The following is a 17,055-nucleotide window of genomic DNA, read 5'->3' as shown; positions in this document are numbered from 1 at the left end:
ACAATGGATGGAGGTGGTTCCTTAGAAGCAAAGCAGGGTGCTGTTTCTAAGAGAAGGGAGAAGGAGACTCTGGACGACACACGTCCACTGCACACAGATTTACTCTTGTATTTTCTGGTAGGACATAGGGAAAAAGAAATGAGAGTCAGATAAAAAGTCACAAAGAGCAACCAAACATTTGCTTGGTGGTATGTGGTTGAATCAACAGTTTCTTTCCCTGGAAAACTCTGCCTAGTAATATGACTTCAGGGAAATGGAGGTGCTGGCCATTTCAGGAAAGGAACCCTCCTCTTGCTGGGAAACACAATGGTCAATGATAAAGGGAAACAGAATCCTACTTCTTGATCCATTAAAGCAAGACAGCGTTTAATAAATAGAGCATGAATGCATGCTTGGTTGTTTCAGTCGTGTCCGACTCTTTGGGACCCTATGGACTGTAGCCTGCCAAGATCCTCTGTCCTTGGGATTCTCCAGGCAAGAATACTGGAGTGGCTTGATGCTCTTTGCCAGGGGATCTTCCTGACCCAGGGATCGAACCTGAGTCTCCTGCATTACAGGTATATTCTTTACCAATGGAGCCACCAGGAAAGCCCTGTAATAAATAGTATTTGATGATAAAGTTTTGGCAAGACCACTCAATAACCATGATGCTGGCTCTGGTTCTTATTTCACTTGAGAATCTGCGAAAGTCCAGATTTCTGGCTGCTATTAATAGGGGTCATGTTGTGGGCAGGCTGCCTAAAGCAGGTTCTGTGCACAAGAAGGCAAATCCTGGGTGGGTATCCCTAAAAAAGCACAGTTATTTCAGTCTAAGCCACAACATCATTGCAACCCAATTCCATTTCCCTTAGGGGCCTGGCAGACTTCCTACCCTCCTATCACTACTTCCACCCCTAAATAAAACTTCTTTTACTGTTTTATCATATTAGAAAAGCTATATACACACTTATTCAGGAAACTCAAATAGAAGCATAAGGTGCCCGTATCCTACTCAATCTTGTTGCAAATCTCCACATCCTTTTCCAGGCATATATAAATACAGTACATAAGATTTTTAAGTGAGATCAGATTGTTTCATGATATATACTGGGAATACCTCTCTATGCTTATGATACCCTTATATAGCATCAATTTTAATAAATTCATGCTTTTAACTATATGAATATACCATAAATTACTTTTGTGGTCCCCTACTGTTGGACAGCTAGATTATTTACAAATGTTACTATTATGGTATTCTCTGGAGACATTTAAAAGTAAAATGAATGTACCCCTGGATAATGGGGCTACAGTAGGGAGCTATAATGGTCAAACAGGGTAGAAAATATAGGACCCAGTACAGAAGAGAGACTATAAGAAAAAAAGAGCTGTTCTCAGAAAAATGTTATTCCTATCTGACATCATGTAGGCCACAGTTGGAATCCTGGAGTTTTTCTGGGCTTTGCTCCCAGCTCAGTGGAATTTTTTATTTGAATGACATAGAGATTTATCTGGGATCCATTGTTTCCCTGTGGTAATAATGGTGGATTGGTCACTAATTCCACTAGCTTTGATTGTATGTGTTTTAGTTAACTAACTAGATAATAAATCACCCCCAAAATTACTGGCTTAAATCGACCGTCTTATGTGCTTATGATACTCCAAGCCGGCCAACAGGGCTCTGTTAGGTGGTTGTCCTGCTCTATATGCCATTGGCTGGAGTCACTCATCTGGCTTCCTTTACTTGGTGACAATCACTCACATGAGTAGCACCTCCGCAGTTTACCCCATGGCCTCTCTCTCTCCCCATGGTTAGCTTGGGCTTCCTAACAGCATGGAAGTCTCAGGGAAGCCAGACTTCTTACATTTCCAGTGCAGTCTGTTTGTCAAAGCCAGTCTTGGGCTCAGTCTAGATTAAAAGAGGACACAGACTCTACTCTCGATGAGAGAAGAGGCAAAGAATTTGCATCCATCTTTAACCTACCACAGTAAACATGATGAAAATAAAAGGTTATAGGGTTTACCTGTCATGAAGAAAAAAGAGAACATTATGATGTTGCAAATTGCCACGTCCCAAGTGCAGACTCAAGAGGCTAAAAAAGTTCACCCCAGGGAGACTTCCCTGGTAGTTCAGTGGCTAAGACTCTGCATTCCTAGTGCAGGGGGCCTGGGTTTGATCCCTGATCAGGGAGCTAGATCCTACATGCCACAACTAAGCATTTTCATGCAGCACCTGAAGACTCTGTGAATCACACCTAAGTCTCAGTGCAGCCAAATAAATAAAAGTTATTATTTTTTTTACTTTAAAAGAAGAGTTTGCCCCAGCTCTGAGCAATAAACCAAAGAGACTATTACCAGGGTGGACTGTGGGAAATGAAATCCCTGGCAGAACTCACACTCAGGAGACGACAGTAACACTCATCCTGACCCACAGTGCCACCCACAGTGCTGGGAAAGGGCACTTCCACTGGGTCTTGGATTTCTCACCCAGCTCCTCCCTCTGCTGTGGCGCTTACTTGTCCCTGGGCTCCAGCAAGTCACCTGCTTCTCCTTTTGCAGATTCCTGCTCATTCCTTAAGTATAGTTACTCATTCCTTAAATATAGTGATGTGAGTTCTGAGATCTTAATGAGAAACTTGCTTATTGAAATTACAAATACTGGTTCTGAAAGTGTAGATACGCTTCCTTAGATTAGCAAAATAAAAGAAGGTATAAGTTGTCCCATGAAAATAATGAATTTCCTATGTAACAATGATAATACTTTTAAAATAATATTTTTCCATATGGAGCCTTGAAAAAAACTAAAATTCCCCTCAGGTCATTTGGTCCTAGAGGTCTAAGTGAATCAACCAGATGGAAGGAGCCTGGCTCTCCCCATAACATTTATTGGGATGGCACAGGGAGTCTCTTGGTTACTCCCACCTCCATCTCAGAGTTAGTTTTGCAGTTTCTTATAGGTCTGTCTAGTGCTGGTCTAAATTTTATATTAAGTCATTTATTCCTGATCCCCACTTGATTGATAAAAAATGCTGCTGCTTGGTGTACAGTAACTCTGAAACAAAGCCAGCCATTTGAGGTTAATTGTGGACGATTGGGACACACAATGGCAAGCAGTTGGATCCTCTATAATCTATGCACAATCTTGGGCCCAGCCACGGAGGTTTAGCTTCTCTGCAGAAACATACAGACTGCGGCCTCTTTAAAAAGGTCTTACACATAGTATCTTTACTTTTCACTCTAAATGGATCAGATTAGAGCTGACCAGCTCTTTAATATTTAAAGTTTCTTTTTCACAGTCCAGCCTGAAGCCTTGTGCCTATTTGATTTGTATAACTCATATCTGGCTGATGGTAGATTGAGACAAATATCATCTTTTCAGAACTGAAAATGACTCCATTTTTTTTTCCTTCCGCATGCCTCCCTACCACCACAGGGCAGTGTTCTAAGAGCTAGAAGTCAGACAGATGCCCACTTCCAGGGGCATCTATCTCTACCATCTACCCCGCTCCTCCTCTACCCACTTCCATCTATACCCCACCCATCCCTTAGGCTTTAGATTCTTTAGTTATTGTCCCTAGACCTCTGGGAAGAAGTCAAGACATTATTTCATTTGATCAGGATCATTTAGAAATAGCAGAACCACTTTCTGCTTCACTGCCACACACAGTATTGAGATGAGTGAATTAAAGTAAATGGCTGTTAGAGAAAGCAGGGGAGTGAATGTCAATGCAGCCCATGGATGACCTTCCTTTGGTATCTTTCCACGTCATGACCATCATGTAGACACTGGGGTATGTGGTTTGGAACTTGTATGCCAGGTTTTGGCCCTGGATACAAGCTCTGGATGGGCTGGAGCAAATGTAGAAAGATGGAGCACGAGGCCTCACGTGGTCCTCCCGTTCACCTTGCCACCTTCTAAGCCCAACGTTAGCAGGTTTCTACACGCTGAGCTTCCTTCCATGGCCTGAGGGGAAGAAAGTGCCCCCTTTTGCAGAGAGATGTCCTGTCCCTCATAGAAAGGGCCCCTTTACCAGTTATCAGAGTGTTTGGAAAGATTCTACGAAATAAGAGGGAAGACATGGGGGGGGGGGGTGGGGAGGCATGAAAGAGAGAGAGAAAGAACGAGGATTCATTTCTGGGCTTTCTCACATCCTAGGCTGGCTGTCAGCTCTCACTGAGCTGGGTCAGTACCTCCCGCCCAGGCCACACCCTCCCTTCCCTCAGAAACTCTGAAAGGAGTCATCAAGGGGCCTTTGACTTCATTCCCTAGCCTGATCTGGGCACTGTAAAATGACTGTCTCCTGGCTTCACGTTTGGCCTCTGGTGACACCCTGAGAGAGACGTTGCATTTTCCTCAATCACACACAGGCACATACACACACCCTCCTCACACTCCCTCATTATGGCAAGATTCTCCTGCTTTGTTCAGGAGCTGTGAGAACCTAAACGCTATAGGGGAGGATCAGTGAGGGAAATGGGGGCAAGGAGAATGGGAGGAAAACTTACCGAAAAGGACTTTCAGTCTGAAGATGGGCTATTTTTTAATCTTTATTTTGAAATCATTTCAGACTTATAGAAAAGTCCTTTTTACAGAAAAATACAGGGAATTCCTGTAACCCACCTCATTTGCTTATCATTTTCTATCTATCTATCCATTTATCTTACATACTTTTTTTCTGAACTGGTTGAAAGTAAGTTACAGATATGATGCCCTTTTATCTCGAAAGACTTGAGTGTGAAATTCCCAGGGAAGAAAACGGACACTTTCTTTTATGACATCAATACATGATCAAAATCAGGAAATTATTCTGATACAATACCAGTACCTAACCTACACACCTTTTCCAAACTTCATCAGTTTTCCAGCAACGTTCTTTACAGCAATAAACGAAAAAGTATTTGATCCAGAATCCAATCCAAGATCTCCTGTTGTCGGGTCTCTCTAAGTTTTTTCCAATTAGGTTAGTTCATCAGGTTTTGTCTTTCATGACATTGACATTTTTGAAGAATAAAAGCCACTTATTGAATAGACTGTCCCTTACTCTTAGACCTTCTGATGTTCTTTCACAATTAGATTCAGGTTGCGGTTTTGGCAGGAGTACCACAGAGGTGATCGTGTGCCCTTAGCACATCACATCAGAGAGGCATGATACTGATTTGTCCCTTTTGATGCTAACTTGGACTGTTTGTTTCAGGTGGGGTCTTGTCAAGCCTCTCCATTGCAAAGCTACTATATTTATTTTTGAAATCAATACATATTTTATGAGAAGGAACTTTGAGATTGTATAAAAATACTGCTTTTCATCAAATTTTTACCCACTGGCTTATACCTCCACTGATAGCTCTTGCCTGAACCAATTACTACTATGAAGGTTGCCAAATGGCAATTTGGCCAGTGGGAGCAACTTCCAGCTCTCTCCTTTGTCCTTTTGACATGTCCAGGCAGGGCTATTTTTGAGAGAGGATGTTCCAGAACTTGTCCAGAATATTCATCAAAACTATGAAAATTTCAATATCAATCAGGAATCTCATTTTTAACATTATGACAAAATAAACATTATGTACCAATGAATTTTAGAGTGCCAATGGAATAGCAAAATGCTTATTAAAGTGCATTGTATTTTCTCTCTCTGTACCAGACTCATGGTCAAAGCTTGACTCCTCCCATCTCCCAGCTAGTCCATGTCACAGTGGACCTACTAAGGAAATAGCAGAGGAGAGAGAAGAGGCAGGGAAGTGGGGGAAAGAGAACGGCGGGTGGAGAGGCGAAGGAAAGGAAAAGAGAAGGAATGAGGCGGACTCCTCCCCTCCTCCATTCAGACCAGCCTAGTACCAACAGCCTCTTCACGTGCCCATACACACTGACTCCTCCAGGAAGTCAGCCCTCTGCTGCCACGGGGATTCGTGTTGGCAGGATGCAGGATATTTTGTCAGAGGTTAGAAACAGTCACCTTCATCTTACAAAAGGCACTGGGAGACAATCTGGGTTGCAATGGAAGGAACTCAGGTTCCTTCACTACAGAAATACATTGGAAGGGATGGAGGGGAGAAAACACCGGATCAGTGATGTCCCCATCTCTCTCCTCACTGGGTCTCCCACCACAGGCTGGAGGTGCTTCTGGCAGAACTGAGTGCTGGGGGAAGCCAGCGATAAATCAGCTCTGTCTTTACTAGCCGGGGGTTGCTATGGCAATAGGAATACACTGTAGGGTTTAAGAGATGTAATTTTCTGTGATTCACTGTATATTTTTAGCATTTATCTTCCTGTATTATCTCCCTGTGGCAATTGCCTATTAATGCTGGTCCACACCAAGACTGGACTAAATGGTCCCTTCTCAGAAGTGATGAAAGTCCTGGAGACCAGTAAGTACCAGGGGGTTATAGCCCTTAGACCAAGGGAAACCAGACTGGTTAAGGAGCTGGGTTAACAGGCATGGGTCATGCTACGTCTAAGGAAGAATCATGGAGAACAAAAGACCCCAGAAATGCAGCCCTGGGTTGCTTGGAATGGGAAACTGAGTCGCAGTACTCGCGGCAGTCAGGGTGCCTGCAAGGTATCAAGGGCAAACCTTGGAACAAAAGCCCTGAGGAGGGAAGCTAGGACCCTAGGGAAGCTAGCAAGTTCTGGACACGGAACTATAAAAGCATACCAATCTTCTGTCAGACTAGCTCAAGTCTTACTACTGTGTGTCAATCTTTTCTTCTCTCCTTCCTTTAACATTCTCACTTTCTCACCAAAAACTATGGAGGAGGGACTGAGAGGAGCTGGAAAACTTCACTGGTCTACTTGGCTATCTGTTAATAGTTATATGAGGAGTCTTTTCATTTCAGGCAACAGAAAATCCAACCTAAACTGTTGAAGCAGAACGAGAACGGACTGTCTCTATAACCGAAAAGTCCTGGGCATTGAGCTAGCTCCAGGCACAGCTGTCCTCGTGGAGCCAGATGACATCATCAACATCTGGGCTCTCGGTCACACCAAGTTCTTCTGATGTTTTGGTGTTTGGGCTGTAATAACATAAAACTCAGCTAATAGAGCCTTCAAGGAAGTGTGGTTTGTTTTTCTTGTATGAGAAATCTGGAGATAGGTTTATTTTTCTCATCTAGTAAGTAGCCCAGAATAGGCATAAATGACATCACCAAGCAGCAGTTCAGTAATATCATCAAGAACTCAGCCTCTTTCTTCATTTCTGTTCCACCATCTTTAGAGTCATAGGAGGACAATTCCAGTTCCACGTATTCAAGGCAGAAAGAAGAGACTGCACCTAATTCTTTTATCCAGAGAACAGCCTGGTCAGGAAACGCCTCTGCTCTTGGGCTTCCGATCAGCCTGGCCAAGACTTTCTTGAGCTGAGCTCCAGCCTAAGGTTCTTTCGACCCAAATCCTCTTTCCTGCCCTCTCTCCTTCGGCAAGTCTCAGGCCTGCCTTGTTGCCTGAAGGCTCTTCTCACCAACCTCTGCTCCTCTGCCCTTTATTCTCCAAAGGTGTCCTTCCAGGACTTCCCTGATGGTGCAGTGGTTAAGACTCCATGCTCCCAATGCAGGCGGTCCACACTCACTCCCTGGTCAGGGAACTAGATCCCACACGCTGCACCTAAGAGCCAGCACAGCAAAATAAATAAATCAATGTTTGTTTGTTTGTTTTTAAAAAAAGGTGTCCATCCTGGTGTCTGTTTCTCAAAGGACCCAAAATGACATGCTTCTTGTGCCTGCTTTAACTCACTGTCCGGACTGTACTACAGGTATGCATATTTCCAAAGATTCTTGAGTGTTAAGAAACAAGCAAGCAATGAAAAGAATAATTCAAAGTTAGGAGTGGGGCAGATCAAATGTAGAACAATGAAGGAGGCTCTTGGCCTGACACTCAAAAAGTGAAGCCTCCTTCTCTGAGCAAGTTTCTGAATAGAAGGAAGACAACAGTCACTGATGGTCTTAAAGAAAACTACTGCATTGCCTGTATTGGAGGTGAGTAGGAGTCTGAAACTTGCCAGGAGTCACACTGCAGGGCTGCAGATAGATCCTAGTCATTCTAATTTTCATCCAGAAACTTTCAACACTACTTAAGCGAAGAATTGATTCTTTATAGAAAGAGCAAAGACTGCTACTTAACTCAGCCCAAGGGAGAAAGTAATCAATTAGGCGAAATACACCCGCTTTTGACAAGGCTCTCCAAAGGATTGGTCATGGGATTAACCTTGCTACCCCCAGGAGCATGCACCACAACCACCCCAGCCCACCCCCCTCACCCACTACCTTAAGCCTTATCCAGTGATTGCTAACTGGTAGTACAGGTGGATGCAGCCCACAAACATGTTTGACTTTGTTCCCACAGTGTTTTCTTTTGTGTTGCTTTTTATAAAACTTAATTCATGTCTGTCGGATGGCATCATCGACTCAATGGACATGAGTCATGAGTCTGAGCAAACTTTGAGAGATAGTAAAGGACAGGGAATCCTGGCAGGCTGCAGTTCATGGGGTCACAAAGAGTCAGACACAACTTAGCAACTGAACAACAACATTAGTTGACAAGATTCATCAATTGGGATATTTCACATAAAAATCTGGAGTCCTTGCTTCTCTTGAAAAATCAGATGATCTGGTTATACTCATTCTGCACATCTATTGCTGCGTCAGACAGTGCCGGAATCCCCACTGTTTCTATCTTATTGCACCCTGTTGGCCCTGAAGTCTTTTGAGCTTATGGTGCAAGGGTTAAACTGCTCAGGACAGGAAACCTCCTTGATTTTGAGCACTCAGGTTCAGATCATGAGGCCTAGAGAGCACTGGGCTGAATTTAGCTGTGAGTTCCTTAAGAAAAATGAGTTACTAAGCAAATTAATAGGTAATAAACCACTTATTACCTGCAAAACAGCCTAAGGGCTTTATAAGTCTCCTCCCATTTCACACCAAGCTTGATTTTCACACCAAGTCAAGCCCCAGAGTTATCCCCAAGCACAGGAAAACTTCATGACCTGTCCAAAGTCAGAGAGTCCATAAGCAACACAGTCTGAATGGGAAGCCCAGACGCTGACTTCAGAGCCCACGCATGTGTCCACTACCCTGATGCTTCCCCCTGCATCACAGGGCTGCCAGTGAGGATTATACAAATAGTGTAGGCCAGGTGCTTTTTGTAAGCTGTAAAGTGCCAGAATAATGTTCACAATTATCTATCACTTGATCACTGCAATTTTTTTTTTCAGAATTGATGTTTCACCTAAAATTCACCCAATCAGTTGGGCCCCTTTCTGTTCCTTTCAAATTAATGATTTTTCTTTTAAAGAGAATCAGAAGGAGCTATAGGTCAGACATCATTAGTCCTATAGTGCCCTCTGCTGACCACAGCCAGGAAAATTGTGAAATTCTAACAGGTGATAGGGACTCCCTTGGACCCCTTGAACAAATGTTTCCAAAGCATGTACTTTGTCTCTGCTATGTGGCCTAGAGAGACTAGGAACAGAGGACACAGGAGGTCCCTTTCCAGCCAAGTCTTCCCTCTGTGATTTAGGTATAGGAAAAGGGAAGCCAAGGTCAAGGGTGACCCCATGTCCCATTGTAACATCACAGAGAGAAGCTCAGAGTCAGACATCACTGTCACTGTCTCCCTTAAAAGGCCAAAGCAAGTCAAAAACCATGAGGTAAATGGTGCCCCTGTCCAGGGGAATGCAGGTAAACCAATTCTCTGGCAGGGAGAAACTCCGGTTTGTAGTGTTTGTCCATTTTCATGGTGGAAATACTCCCCCAAGACCAATTTCAAGCTGTTATCAACATGATGATTCACATGATTCTTGAAAACAGAACAACTGGCCTCTTGAAAGCTGGCAGGAGCTGACTCCAACACACCACTTCTTTTATTTCTCGAAAAAACAGGCCTTCTCATTTTCTTTCCCAATCAACCAGACTTGAGAACTTTTCCAGCTGGTCCACACTGATGAACGGGGATAGACCAGCCTCACCCCAGTGAGGCTGACACCCAACAGAGAAGGAAGACTGCCAGCTGCGTGCTCCCTGAGCACCCTCTGATAGCTCTGCCAATGGTTCCATTTACCTTCCCTCTTTCCAGCTCTGAAAGAGAATCTGCTTCACCCCCCACCTCCCTGTCTTCATCTCTAAACTCCCTGCCTCAGCCTGGAAGCCTCTACTCCATCAGAGGGCACCTCTTGGCTCCTAGAGGAGCCCAGGACTAGGGTATAAAGAGGCTGGCCAACCCTGGATCTTGCGCCTCTCACTTTGTCCAACACAAGGAAGAAACCCTGCCCTGGGCCCAGGAAAGGAGGAAAGTATGGGGCCATGGGTGACTGCAGGGAGCAGTTCCCTAAATGCCTCCAACTAGACTGGTGAGCTGGGCAGAGCAAAACCCAGCTGCTGGGATATCCAGAGGACCAACACCCTGAGGGCATGCTTTCTACTCAGCTCAGAAATCATCACCAAATGAAACCAGAAGAATGATGCCCCCAGTTCTCCAAAGAGCAGCTGCCAACCTTCACCTCCCATGAGGTTACATTTCCCTCTGCAGCCTTTTAATCCTCTCATCCCAAGATTCTGGAATCCTAAGGGATGAGGGAACCTATAGTAAGAAGACCAGGTTCCACTCTGGCTTGTACGTGTCCTTGAGAAGGTTTTTAAACCTCCTGAGGCTTGTGTTCTGAAGCTGAAATAGAAATCGTCATCAGAGAGTGCTGTTGAAAGGATTAAATTAGAATGTATGTGAGAAGGACTTTACAAATCAGAGTGTTCTATAAATGTTTGTTATTTTTCTACCAGAGGTAGTTATGTGGGTTTTTTCCTCTCCTTATTAAATAAACACATATTCTCTGTGGGAATTCTGAAAAAAAAAATTAAGCATTAAAAAAAAAATTCAAATCACCTACAGTGAACCACCATGCACATTTTTTTCCCCCAAGTCTTTTTTTTCTACGTGGATATAGATACACCGTTGTTAAAAGAAAGGATGTGGATATTTATGACTCAGGGGTAGTGATCTCTCCCCTCTCCAGCCCACAGGCCTGACAGCAGTGTTTCTCTCCACCCCTGCAGAAGGGAAGAGGGCAATTAATCTCTCACTAGAAACAGGGCTTTCTGGGATCCCAAATAAGCAGACCTTGGAAACTGAACCTGTTCTTCCTGATAGAGGCTTTCAAACTTTTTGCCCTGAAAGCTATTTTGGAAAGACCACATGCCCTTAGGGGTCTCCTTGCCTGCTTACCCTGATTGGTAAAATCAAATTTTAAAAATTATCTACTGTACACAGGTTTGATTCCTGGTCTGAGAAGATTCCACATGATGAAGAACAACTAAGCCTGTGCTCCATGATTGCTGAGCCCAGAAGCCACAGCTACTGAAGCTGGGCTGCCCTGGAACCCACGCTCTACAACAAAAGAAGTCACCACAATGAGAAGCTCGTACTGCAATGAAGAGTAGCCCCTGTTCACCGCGGCTAGAGGAAGTCCATGTGCAACGACGAAGACCCAGTGCAGCCAAAAATAGATCACTAACTAACAAATGAATGAATAAAATAATGTATAGAACAGGGAATGCTACTCTAGTGCTCTGTGCTGACCTAAATGGGAAGGAAATCCAAAAAAGAAGGGATATATATATGTATAGCTGATTCCCCTTTCCACACAGAAGAGACTAACACAATATTGTAAGGCAACTAGACTCCAATAAAAAAAATTTTTTACCTTTTTTTTTTTAATCAGGAAGCCGTTCACCTAGTAAAGCATATACTACTGCAGCTGTGCTGTTCAAATGCTCGTTCTTGGGCGCTTTTCAATGTGGAACTGAATTTGCTGTAGGAAATACTTTTGAAAACCTCACACGTTTTTCTGTGGCTGGCCCATGAATCACCAGAGGAACCCATGTAGAACATCAATGCAAATCCGTTCCGCTGGGTCCTTTCTCGGTATCAGACAAAATGTCATGCTTTCATCAACATTACCAAGATCCTATCCCTCACTTCTGCCCTAAAACGGGTATTTCTCTGGCTGTCAGAAGCAACCTGGGTCTTTCCCTCTCCATTATGATAATGCTCGCGGCCCTCTGAGTCCACCTCACCCTGACTTCCGCAACATTACACTGAGAAAACGAAAGTGTTAGTCCTTCAGCTGTGTCCGGCTCTTTTCGACCCTGGACTGTATAGACTGTATAGAGTGCAGCCCACCAGGCTCCTCTGTCCATGGAATTCTCCAAGCAAGAACACTGGAGTAGGTTGCCATTTCCTCCTCCAGGGGAGCTTCCCGACCCAGGGAGGGAACCTGGGCCTCCTGCATTGCAGGCAGATTCTTTACCATCTGAGCCACCAGTGAAGCCCCACAATCCACTTGGGAGCAGGAGGTAACTTCAGGTCTCCGAACCCTTGGGAGGGACCTCAGATGCTGACACAACTTAAATGCACTGAGATGAAAGAATGTGTCCTAAGAGGCACATCCCAAATGCCACTTCTCTGTGGCGTGCAGGTACCAGGAGACCTTATGACTAAGTATTCACAGATGTTTCAGGCTAGATGGTGTGAAATCCAGGGCAAGCATTCTTCCCTTGTGCCTACGACAAGCCCAGGAGCCTCTTGCTACTGCTCCTCTCCAGACACATAAATGCAAGGAGCAAAGGACACTTCCTCCACTGGTCCTTTCTGCTGCTGCCACAACAAAAGTCTTGGTGATTTCTGTCCCCTAAGAAAATGTGTAGCTCCACCCAGAGCACAGGTCCTGCCATATTCCTTCAGGGTCCCTGTGTATAAGAGGTCCCCTAATGTTCATGGTCGGAGAAGGCAATGGCACCCCACTCCAGTACTCTTGCCTGGAAAATCCCATGGATGGAGGAGCCTGGTAGGCTGCAGTCCATGGGATCGCTAAGAGTTGGGCACGGCTGAGCGACTTCACTTTCACTTTTCACTTTTCACTTTCATACATTGGAGAAGGAAATGGCAACCCACTCCAGTATTCTTGCCTGGAGAATCCCAGGGACAGAGGAGCCTAGTGGACTGCCGTCTATGCGGTCGCACAGAGTCGGACACGACTGAAGCGACGCAGCAGCAGCAGCAGCAGCAGCAGCAGCAGCAGCAGCAGCAGCAGCGTCCATGGTAAAAACCTGGGCTCTGGACCTAGGCATGCATCCTGTCTCCACCACTTCCCAGGGAGTTTGGCCTCAGGAGAGGGTCTCTACCTTGTGAGCTTGAAGAAGGGGTTGTGAGTGTGTCCAGCGGTCATTCATGAAAGACTGCTTTGCAGGAAATGGTGATGAGAGAGACAGGGCTTCTGAAACAGGCAGCTCGACACTTCACTCCCAAGCACAGCTGTAGCGGTAGGAGCTGCTGGCCAGGCTCAGCAAGGATGGTCTCACTGCTGTCACATGCCTGTTGCACCTGCCTGTCTCCACTGGACTTTCACAGTCCTGCCGCAATCCTCCAAAGTCAGCACCGACCCGTCAGGACTTTCCTCTTCTCTCCAGTGGAGCTGTGCTTCTGAGTGGCCAGCCCCAAGGCCTTTCCCACCTCTTAACCAGGACTCCCTCCCTCAGCAGGTAAAGGTAAAAGTGGGCGGTCTCCAGCTCTCAGGAAAGCACATCACCTATTTATGATTTATTCTTTGTAGGCTCACTTCCCAGCACCCAAGGACAACAATTCTCTGATTCCAGTCCAGGGTTCCAGAGCCTACTGCAAAGCAGGGTAAGACCTCTTCAGCTCCCCCCTACCCACCAGCATGTCTGCAGCCTCACTCCCAGGGGCTAGAGTCAATGAAGACGTGGGAGCTCCAAGCCGTAACACCATCCAGATAGCTTCATCTGGTCTTCAGCTCTCACCCCCAGAACCTGGGACACCTTCCCTGATCCTGACTCTCTCCACTGTAAGACCCAGATGTCACCTGTCACTGAGGCCACCCCTGAAAAAGCACACCCCCCACCATCCCCTGTCCCCCATTTCCTGTTGAACGCCAAGCCTAATTTTCCATGTGGAGAAGTTTTAGAAAAGCACTTCTCCTCCCAAATTCTCTCAAGATGTGACTCAGACAGTGTCTCCCTGCCAACTTCTCGCAGTCCTTCCTAACTCTCAGGAAGCCAGACTTCCGGCCCTGCCCCCAGCCCTGGGAGCAGCCGGAGCCCTGTGGGTGCCGTCAGATCGCGATGGGAACCAGCCATCACATCTCTGGTAGGTTCACATCTCTGGGGCCAGCACAGCAGTTACGGCAAAGCACTCTCCAAACATTCTGATCTGACAAACGGGGAGCTCCGTGGGCCCGTGGAACAGTCACTGGGGTTAAGTCCTTGTTGGTTTCCCCACCCTAAACAGTCTCTTTCCCCCGATACAGACAGTTCCGCAGGCCTGCTGACAGAAAAGCTGTAGGACCAAGGGAAGCAGCTTCTGACTGGAAAAGTGAAAGGAACCAAAAGCCAAAAGGCTCAGATCACTTGTAGGGGCTGGTCTGGGAGGCCCTCGTCCAAGCTCTCAGCTCAGAGGAGATGATGAAGAGACTGGAGACGCGGAAGGTGAAATCAAACCTGTCCTGGCAGCTGCTGATCCAGTTGCCACCGCAAGGAGGAAGTCACTGCTGCGTGTGCTTCCAAAACTTCCAGCCAAGACCCAGAATCACAGAGTGGGGCCACAGCTTCTGCCAGGCCAGCCAACAGGCAGCTGGGAACCATGGGCGTCAGCAGGCTGCCCTGGAGTAGGAGGCAGGGCCCCTGCACCTCCAGGTGCCAGCAGCACCTGGAGGACGAAAGACATCAGTAAGAAGGACCAGGAGGCCCATCCTCTGCTGGATTTGCCTGGACAGCTGAGCCAAGTTGAGGACTCTCACTCACATGGGCTGGTGGGTTTAAGGGAGAGGAAGGAGAAAGGGGTTTAACCTGGAGATGGGCAGAGAGAGGGCAGGGAAGTGGGGGAGGGATGGGGAAAGGATGGAGGAGAGAAGGGAAGAGAAGGGAGGGGACCCGGAAGGCAGTGTCTAGTTTTAATGGAGGGGAATATTTTCCCAGTGTAAGCCACCACACAGATGCCCATCATGTTCACACAGTTATCCTTAAAAGCTGTACGGAAGAAAGTCATTTTTTTTCACATGCCCTGGTAGTTAAAGGTCGGGGATCTGGAGTTAGTCATATAGATTCAAATCCATGCTCTGCTTCTTCTCCCAGGGGTTGACCAGGATAAACGTATTAACTTCTCTAAACCTCCATTTCCTCATCTATAAAATGAGGACAGTAGTCCCTACCTTTAGGGTTGTTGTAAGAATTAAGTCAGGTAATGTTTATAAAACACTTAACACAGCGCCTGGTACCTAGAAAACTTTCCCTTACTACTATTGTCACTAGTGGTAGATAAGCATCTGGATAAACAAGGATTCCCGAAGCAAAACCTTACGGAAGATGCGTGTCTAGCCCCAGGATCACAAAGATACAAAAAAACAAATTTCCCAGTAGCCAGTGGTAGGGTGCTAATGACTCCATCTGTAGTGTTCAGTGGCTATGGCTTGATCTCTGAAGTGTGTAGCCAGATTCATTATAGACATGCTCCACTGTGACAGTAGCAGACGATTTGATTTCCCTATTTCTTGTTTCTTTTTCTTATACCAAATTTTCTCTGCCTCCCTCCAAGATGGGATCCGCAAGGCCTGGGGACCTTATTAATTCACAAGGAGGGCCAACAGAAGCAGGAAGAGCTCTGACTAGCATGGCCCAGTGGCCGCATCCTGTTCCTGACTGTACCTTGGGCTATAAGCCTTCCTGCTCCTCCACAGAGTGTGCATGGAAGGTGTGGAGAGGCCACGACACAGTCCACATCTCAGGACATAGCCAGTGGTGTCAGGAAACGGACTAGGTGTAGCCAGCTTGAGGCCAACATTTTAGCTCAGTTTTCACAAGGTCACCTAATCTTTAAATTGGAGAGGATGGCAGGTGCTTGAGCTACCCAGATGTGATCCTTGCTCCACGGCATAAGCTCAGAGGTGCTGCAAACCATGGCTCTCAAATCTCCCTTCTACACCCCTGTCCCAACACCTGACATCTAGACCAAGAAGGTCATTCCTTGAGTCAAACAGGTATTATTGCAAGTGCCAACTCCAAGTTGTTGACATTAGATTTTGTTTCAGAAAGATTCTCAGGCCTTTTCTGGTCTCAGCGGGATGTTTGCAATCAATTAGCAGTGTCTGCAATGGACACTGGAAAAGAAGTGTCAATGGTTTTGTACAGAATTACTGTCCTTAAAAAACACTTTCTTTTTATATTTACAGTGCGGCAGTGCAACTATACGGCCGGTAGAGAACACATGAACTTGTAATGACTAATAACCATGTCAGGGCCTTGAGGGCATAGGAGGCAGAACAGGGACTTTCTTTATTACTGTTATTATCATTCAAACTTTTATTTTACATTGGAATATAGCTGATTAACAATGTTGTGATAGTTTCAGGTGGACAGCAAGGGGACTCCGTCATACGTATACATGTATCCATTCTTCCCCAAACTCCCCTCCTATCCAGGCTGCCACATGACATTGAGCAGAATTTCCTGTGCTATATAGTAGGTCCTTGTTGGCTATCCATTTTAAATATAGCAGTGTGTACATGTCCATCCCAAACTCCCAAACTATCCCTTCCCTCCACCCCCTGCCCCCCAGTAACCATAAATTCATTCTCTAAGTCTGTGAGTCTATTTCTGCTGTGTAAATAAGTTCATTTGTATCATTTATTTTTAGATTCTGCATATAAGGGATATCATATGATATTTCTCTTTCTCTGACTGACTTCACTCAGTGTGACAATCTCTAGGTTCATCATTACTGCAAATGGCATTATTTCATTCTTTTTAATGGCTGAGTGGTATTCCACTGTATATATGCACCACATCTTCCCTTTCCATTCCTCTGTTGATGAACATTTAGGTTGCTTCCATGTCTTGGCTATTGTCAATGGTGCTGCAATGAACACTGGAGTGCATGTATCTTTTCAGACCATGTTTTTCTCCAGATATGTGCCCAGGGGTGGGATTGTAGGGTCATATGATGGCAACAAACTGTGGAAAATTCTGAAAGAGATGGGAACACCAGACTACCTAACCGGCTTCTTGAGAAATCTGTATGCAGGCCAG

This window comes from Ovis canadensis, chromosome 7 (assembly GCF_042477335.2).
Source record: "Ovis canadensis isolate MfBH-ARS-UI-01 breed Bighorn chromosome 7, ARS-UI_OviCan_v2, whole genome shotgun sequence".
Classification (NCBI taxonomy): domain Eukaryota; kingdom Metazoa; phylum Chordata; class Mammalia; order Artiodactyla; family Bovidae; genus Ovis; species Ovis canadensis.
Note: the sequence above shows the minus strand (reverse complement) of the source record.